Here is an 8092-nt window from a genome sequence, read left to right as displayed (position 1 = left end):
TGTTGAAACTCTCTTTAGAAGATCACTGCAAGACAGATTTATATTGATTAATTTTATCCATCTAAGTTTTGGGACTAGATTAGGCCCATACAGTTCTCAAGGAGAACAGCAGCACTGATATGGCAATACAAAATGTCCAGACTGATCCATTCCCTTTGTCCTCAGAGCAGGAGCTGAGGGTGTTATGCTCAAACCTGGAGGTTGTGCTGTGCCTTCTGCCTGGGAAAAGATGCTGTGGGGGCAGTTCCCATCTCCCCCATGTAGTGCAAGGCTCACACACCATCCCTTGGTACAGTCTAAGAGGGATTTAAATGGCACTGGCCCTAGGCCCACTGAGGGATTTATTTCCTTTGGATTTATGCATGGATTTTATTTTATAAAAGCTATTTAGCACAAGGCATTAGGTAATGCAGCCTGCTCTGGAAATCTAGGGCTTGTGAATTTTACTAATGTCCAGCAGAACAGTGAAGTCCTTACTTCAGTAAGGACATAGCAGTTTTAATGCAAGGAAAAAGGGAAACATTTGGCCGTTGGACAGAGTTATATCCTTGCAGTGCCCCTAGTGTTTGGTTTATTGTATAAAACAATATATTGCTGTATACCCGGGTGAAACTCATCATAAGACCCACAAGAGCTGGGAGAAGGTTGGTGACTGAACACCTTTCTTTCACTCAGCAGTTGTCTCCTAAGGTCAAGGCATCCTTGACAAGGCCTCACAGGACGCCTGTACACTTGGGTTGTACGAGAGTGAGGAGCAGTAGAGCCATCCCAAGAAGAGCCATTGCCCCAGCACGATACCTCGTAACTGATGCTGAGTATGAGATTGCTACTGCTCTGCACGAGCATTACCAGATCTGCTGATAATTCAGCTGAGAAAGGCTAAGGTTTAGTTGCATCCAGAAGGATGAAATCAAAGAGAGCTTGTTTATATGTTAAGCATATAATAATAAGGCAGAGATTAGTCCTCTAAAGGAAGGGGTAAAAAAACAGCAAACATAATAACTATTGCTACTGGTTTAAGTTACCAAAGAGTTTGTCTCTTTTCCTCAGGTAATTGGAGTCATCACCTATTTCCTTGGAAATCTTAATATTACCTGTGAATTATTGCATGTTATACAAAGTTATCAACTACATTTTCATCACCAGCTGCCCTGCCAGGGGCCTGCCGCAGACTCACCATTAAGGTCTCAGGTTCCCCACTTGTAATGAATAATGACAAAAAAGTTCCACCTTTTCCGAAATGCACCAAAAAATGAGTGGTTGAGGGGCAACACTAAGAAAAACAAAACAAAACATGCAAATGTTCTTGAGGTTGTTTTGAAAGACTATTGATATGAAATTCTCAGTCCTTTAATCATTATTCAAAACCTTGAATCCCATTATGATTTTCCAGTCACTGAAAGATGGAATCTAAGCATCGCACGGATACAGAATTAACAAAAGCTCTAGGGGAAGAGGTTTTTCACAGCCATGGGTGATATTACTCATACTTGCATATTCTTCTTTCCACACGTCAAAGGTCTGACAAGACAAAGAGCTGTGCCTTGGATGGTTTTGAAATCCATCAATCTCCACTGGTCCTGAAAGGACCCCTCTGAAGAAAGGTTTTTTGCCCATGCAAGTATCACAGCACTTCAAGGGGGCCCATGCCTTCAGGTACATAACACTGTGTTTCCAAAGAACATTTCCCTGAGGTAAGAAGAAAAGTACAGCTATCCCTAACTGTTGCATGAAGTCTACTCCTTTGCAGGAGAGCAACCTCCTTCTCTTTTTCCAAAACAAAAGCATAATTCAAAATTATTACATTATTACCAAGAATGAGTAGGATAAAAAGCACACTTTTTTAAAATTACCATTTAAGTGTAGTTTAAATCCAGACTCTTCTATTAGCGCATAGATTATTTCCATTTATGAATGCAAACAATATTCTTGCCTTCTTTCCCTAACACCACTGACTCATATGTTGGGTTTTATTCTATAAACCAATTGCACATATCACAAAATAAGGTATTGTATTTTGTATTGTGAGGCTATGCAGTTCATGTATAAATTATGCTTTTGCCATTTTTCTTTTAAACATGACATTTGTGCTCCTGGTTTCTTTCTTTTCTCAGCTTTTTCATGGCAATTGATTTTTTTTCAGTTGGAAACAAATTGAAATACAAAGCAGACCTTTTTCTTTCTAAATTGCACAGCCAGTTTGGATCAGAAAGAATAAAGGACTCTTCACAACATTACTTTAGTAGGTCTTGCTGATGAGGAGAAAATGTGCCTAACAATGAACACTTAACGAGATTTGATTAAAGCTTGCCATCAATTCCTTGCCCTAAATATTACAGGTTGTGAAAGTACATTAGCACCAGAGGATACAGCTTCTAAGACCCACTCTTGCACAATAAACGCTGTGGCTGGATCCCAGATACCTGGCAACACTCCAGGATGAGTTTGTGCTGATGACAGTCAGTGCTGGCAAGGGCTGGGCCCAGACATGGACCTGGACCCAGAACCAGACCCAGACCCATCACAGTGCAGTGGGTGGTCAGTGCTCATGGGGTGAGCACGTGGACAAACACCCTGTGTCTTGCCCCACAGCCCCACCTGGGGTTATGGCTCTAAATAAGTCGCTAAATACTTCTGCTGTGGCTTCCCCAGCTCTTGCCTTTTCACCAAATGCTTTCAGCAATATGTGAAGAGGTACAGATTGGCCCAACCCTGCAGAATTGCAGAGACCACTCATGACCAGAGACCTGGCAGCCTCTGAGTATTGGGCTGGTATGGCAGGACTGCAAAAGCCACCCAAAACAGCCCTCGGCCACACAGCCAGCAGAATTTCCCTATTTGCTGACCTGCATCAGGGACATACAATCCTTTTTCTTGCTGTGAACTCTTAATATTTTCTGTGGAAACCCCATCTGCTAAGGTTCAGGCAAACCCAGAGAAACCTCCTCCCCACAGATCCCTAGGGCTTTAACATGCATTGATGGCCAGAAGCCAAGTACATTTTGGGGAGTAGCAGCAAACAGCTGCTTTTCAGACGCTTCACAACACAGTTTTAAGACTTGCTCCATGCAGTTATTACTAGCATGATCCAAGCTCAGCTTCCAGCCTTGGCATGAGCAGGACCTATTAGCCTGTTTTCCTAAGGAAACATTATGCACAGTGATCATTAATATTTTTAAACCCACTGGCCAGCTTCAATCAAACTTGGCAGCCAGGCAGCAGTCTTGGAGACCTCAAGTTCCTACAAGGTTCATGAACCATATGTGTGGCCGGGACAGTGGAAATGGAAGGAAAAGCAGGCCAACCTGTATGAGACCTCAGAGATCCCAGCAAGACTGAGATGCTGTGGATGACCTGCTCCAGGAAAGCTTCACAATGTTTTTCCATCTGCAAGGACAAAGGAGTGTCCAGAGGAAAAGCAGATTTCAGTATTTCCAGCGTCATTTTTTTACAGCAGGATCATGAACTTACACTCTGTGTCCAATGTCTCTCTGTTGGAACTAGCCCTTGCTGCGAGCTGAAAACAGAGAATTAACTTTGTGAATGTCAGAAGCCTCTCAGAGGGTTTCTCTGGTGCCAGCTGCAGTTGCTTCCCCTTGGTTGGAGGGACAGTCGCATCCAGCCAGGCAGTGAGGAAAATGAGGAAATTATTACTCTCTATTTGAAAACGTGCCTTTGTTCAAAGCAGTGTTTTTGCCATGAGCACACGTGCCTGCAGGGAGCTTCCTTCAGGGACTCGGCTGTAAAATGAGGTCACAAGGGCAGGCACAGACGGACTGCAAAGTCCCCCGGCTGTTTCTTTGAATGGCTGCCTTAACCAGGAGGTACAACGACAGCCTGTGCTCATAGAAACTTCGAAAACCAGCCAGCAGTAGCTTCCTCACTAAGTTGGTTTTTTTTTTTTCGGTTTTTTTTAATTCTAAACTGAACATTTTAAAACAGAAGATCAGCATATCTCCTGTAATAGCAGCAGTTTTGCTGCAGTGCCTCAGCAGAAGGCAGCTAAAGAGGACAAACTGAATCCGGACACACAGAATTTGCAATGAGCAGTCCTTCCTCAGGACTGGCCTCAGCACAGATCACAGAAAACTGTGCTTCTTCACTGATCCAGGCTAAATCAACCTAATTAAAGATGCCAGAAGTTATTTCTAGTAACAAAGCAAACAAACACTCTTCTGAGTGATTAGCATTTTTCAGACTCATTAAGAAATAAAAATATAAAATCTTTATCCCATTCTTTTGGTTCAGTGCTGTAATGTTTCCCTAAGGCACAGGCTAGCTAAAAAGAGGGGCTCTGAGAGATGTGCAAAGATAGCACCATTGTCAACCAAAGAAACCTCCTTCAATTATTCAGAGCATCTGCTGCTCTCCAATTTCTCATTCTTAGAGCTCCAGCTAAGTGGTGCATTTGGCAGTTGTTCTTATTAACTCACAGGGCAGCACAAGTAAGGAACATATGTATTCACAAGATAATTAATGCTCAAAGTGAATGTTGTGGTAAGAAGTTTCCATACATATTTGCAAACTATCTGCCAAATACATATTTTTGAAGAGTAGGGAACTTCATATGGAAAAGGTGAATGTAATCCTAAGTAGACAGGAAACAAAACTGTCTCTATTTTTCTACTTCATTAACAGCCAGAAAATTGACCAAAGTACTCACAAAGGTGCAAGCATTGAAAACCAGTGAACACAGCCTACACCTGACAACTAGGAAAATCAGTCTTTCTGACATCTATCGGTAATATTTTGCATCTGAAAGGCACACTGGAGTTGAATTCATGGCAAAACAGTATTTAAGAAGGTACTAGTGAGAGCTTCATGTCTCTATTGTCATCCTATCAGTTAGAAAAATTCAAACAGACCTTGTTATCTCCATGGCTAAACTAAGATACTGAAATGACTTGAACTTCATGCAGAGTTCACAGACAGCATGCTCATTTTATCATATTAATTCTTCTGCAGTGTATTCCTAATGGCATTCAAATTCCAAGATCCCTTTTTCAAAATATCACCTTGATGGGAAGAGAAGCTGCCCAACCCAGCCCACCCTCCCAAGCCATTGCATTGCATCTCTTCAGGAGTGATTAGACACTACAGTTGACTGAACCAAAGAAATCCCCTTCTGTTTCCTCAGCTGTGACAGTACACTACCCTTTCCGTGTCTCTGCAGAAGTGCTGGCAGTATTTCTTTCCAAGTTGCCAGCTGAAAGGGAGCCTGAATAAATCAGCTAAAAGTGGCTGAATCTCCATGTATATGGTCTGTCAGGGAAGGCAAGCAATCTACCTCCAGTAAAACCACGGTGAAATGGTGAATAATATATGCCAGCAACCTGCAATAAGGTTATATATACATTTATATACATGTTTGTGTATGTATATATATATATACACACACACACATATACATCAGTGATGTGCATGGTTTCTAACCAGATAAAGGAATGGGCAGGTTCAGAATGTTTTCTGCACTGTGACTTCACAAATCACCGATCTGGTTATGTTCCTTTCAATCAGACTTTCTTTGATTCCTTCAGCTGGTCAGTCAAAAAAGAGGAGCGGGTATTATTGCGCATTTTTCCTTATTCCTCTTTCACCACACAAACCATCCCGTCTTAAAACTCTCTTAGAAAAGCGAAAAAGTGCTCAGCCGCGTTAGGCAGGGGCCCTTTGGAAGCATCCCGTCCCGAAGACGATCCCGCAGCCGCAGGGCTCCGCTCAGCCGGGGCTGATGGTGCCACAGAGCCATGGCAGTGCCCTCAGCAGCCAAGGCCAGAGCCCTGGGCCTGGCGAGGGCAGGCGGGCTCAGCCCGGCCGCAGGGTCTCTCTCCACGGCGGTGGGATGGGCGCCAGGCTCTGAGGGCAAAGGCAAGGGGGTGGGGAGGGGTGCGCGGGGAGCTGAGACGCCACACTTACTGCAGAACTGCCTCCGCCTGACCCCGCAGCGCCAGAGCCGCGTCCGCACCCAGTGCAGGCACGGGGACAGGTCCATGGCTCGAGGGGCCGCCCGTCCCCGGGGCCACCTGGCACGGCCCGCTCCCCGCCGGGCAAACCTGCGGCAGCCCCCGGCCAGCCTCCGGGCCGCCGGCAGGATGCGGCGGGCGGCCACCGAGGCCCTGCCGTCCCTTTGTCGCCATGCCATGTTTTATGCATGAAGGTAATTTCATCCCGATTCTCCGCGCCTGGTGCCTACGTGAGCTCCTGCGACGTGGAGGAGCCACGGCTCCAGTCCCTGGGGAGAGCGAGCTCCGGGGGAGGCAAGGGGCGAGCGTCCCTCCTGGGCCGCGGGAAGGCGCCCACGGCAGGAACGGCGCATTTCCAGAAGTTTACACGTCTAAGTCTGCAGGTGCTGCGCTGCGGGGACCCTGGAACGGGGAGAGATCCGAAGATGTTAGGGAGCCCTGCAGAAACCCATTTGCACTCTGGTCACAAAGTCATGGCCCACGTGTGAAACCTCAGCCCCGCTGCTGCCTTCTAAGGAAACAGGAGCATGTGAGGGCAATACAGCTTTAGCATGTCCATGTCAGTGCTGCACTGGTAGGGATCATTTCTCACATTCTAATTTCACTTTTGCTATCAACAAAATATAATTCCCAAAGTAATTCCCAGAGTAATTTCCACAGTGACTCTCTCAACAGTGTCACTGCCGCCTGAGGCTCTTGTTTTGTAACATAACTAAAAGGCTCCTTCTCTGATGAGTTCATACCATCACACAATTTCACAGAATAATCTGAATCAGAAGGGATCCATGAGGACCATCAAGTCCAACTCCTGGCCTTGCACAGGACCATCCCCAAGAGTCACACAAGGTGTCTGAGAGTATTGCCTAAGCCCTTCTTGAACTCTGTCAGGCTTCATGCTGTGACCACTTCCCTGGGGAGCCCATTCCAATGTCCAACCACCATCTGGGTGAAAAATCTTTTCTCAATATCCTGCCTAAACCTCCCCTGACACAGCTTCAGGCCATTCCCCCAGGTCCTGTCAGAGAGAAGAGATCAGTGCTGCTGCTCCTCTTCCCCTCATGAGGAAGCCATACACTGCAATGAGGTCTGTCCTGAATCCCCTTTTCAGGGTGAACAGACCAGGTGACCTCTGCTCCTCCTCATGCGAGTTCCCCTCAAGGCCTTTCACTATCTTCATTTTGCTCCTTTGGATGCTCTCTAATAGTTTAATATTTTATATTGTGGCACCCAAAACTGCCCCCAGCACTCGAGCTGAGGCTGCCCTGGTGCAGAGCAGAGCAGGACAATCCCCTCCCTTGCCTGGCCGGTGATGCTGTGCCTGATGCACCCCAGGACAGGCTTGGCCCTCCTGGCTGCCAGGGCACTGCTGACTCAGGTTCAACTTGACATTGATCAGAACCCCCAGGTCCCTTTCCATGGCACTGCTTTCCAGCATCTCATTCCCCAGTCTGTACATGCATTTGGCAATTTAGGCTCTGCTCTCATACCTTTAAGCTTTGCCTCAACAAATACATTTGTAGAGTTTACTTTAAATGTTCCCTGTATCACAAGAAAGAGGTTACCTGCCCCCCCCACCCCCACACACCTTTTACCAGGCAAATCTAAGATGTGGGTCTGGAGTATATAGGCTGTGTTGCAAATGTATAGGCTGTATCCTAGCCAGGATTCCTGAAGCTTTTCCCTTGCCACATGCAGCTGAGACCACTGAAGGCTTGACTCCAGGACAGCAAGGCCTGCCAAATGTACCCAGTGTAACTGGAGAGTGGTGGATGGGCCAGGTTTCAGGTTTCCTTGCCAGTTCAATCTCACTGTAGGGTCGTCCAAAGGGCCATAGTTGATTTTTTGCTCTTGACATAGGCAGGTAGATCTTGTGCTCTCATTGTAATGATTGGCAAAACCCAGCAGATGTGTTTGAGCTTCGTTTTAAAACTCTTTTGATTAATCCTGATCTGGACTAAATGTAGCATTTTGGATCCCTGTTGGGAATATGAAAAACTCAGTGTTATTTGCCCCTGAAGATTACGTTAAAGCCCAGGCATAGTTCATCCACACTGGGAATTCACACCAGATTTCTGCATGACAACCCCAAGCAGCCTAGAGATTTACAACCAAACTCACAAATCACTGTC

The 8092-nt window shown here is 45.9% G+C and overlaps 1 long non-coding RNA gene across 1 annotated transcript; it reads right to left on the bottom strand.

Annotated features, from left to right (window-relative positions):
* Positions 1-1048: 1048 nt before the first annotated feature.
* Positions 1049-5403, bottom strand: LOC128811771 (uncharacterized). The gene is made up of 4 exons (XR_008438464.1): positions 5288-5403; positions 3472-3517; positions 3306-3387; positions 1049-1273 (listed from the first exon to the last, which is right to left on the bottom strand). It is a non-coding gene; the product is annotated as an uncharacterized LOC128811771 (long non-coding RNA).
* Between the last annotated feature and the right edge of the window lie 2689 nt (positions 5404-8092).

This window comes from Vidua macroura, chromosome 1 (assembly GCF_024509145.1).
Source record: "Vidua macroura isolate BioBank_ID:100142 chromosome 1, ASM2450914v1, whole genome shotgun sequence".
Classification (NCBI taxonomy): Eukaryota; Metazoa; Chordata; class Aves; order Passeriformes; family Viduidae; genus Vidua; species Vidua macroura.
Note: the sequence above shows the minus strand (reverse complement) of the source record. Positions and strands in the feature narration are given on the sequence as shown.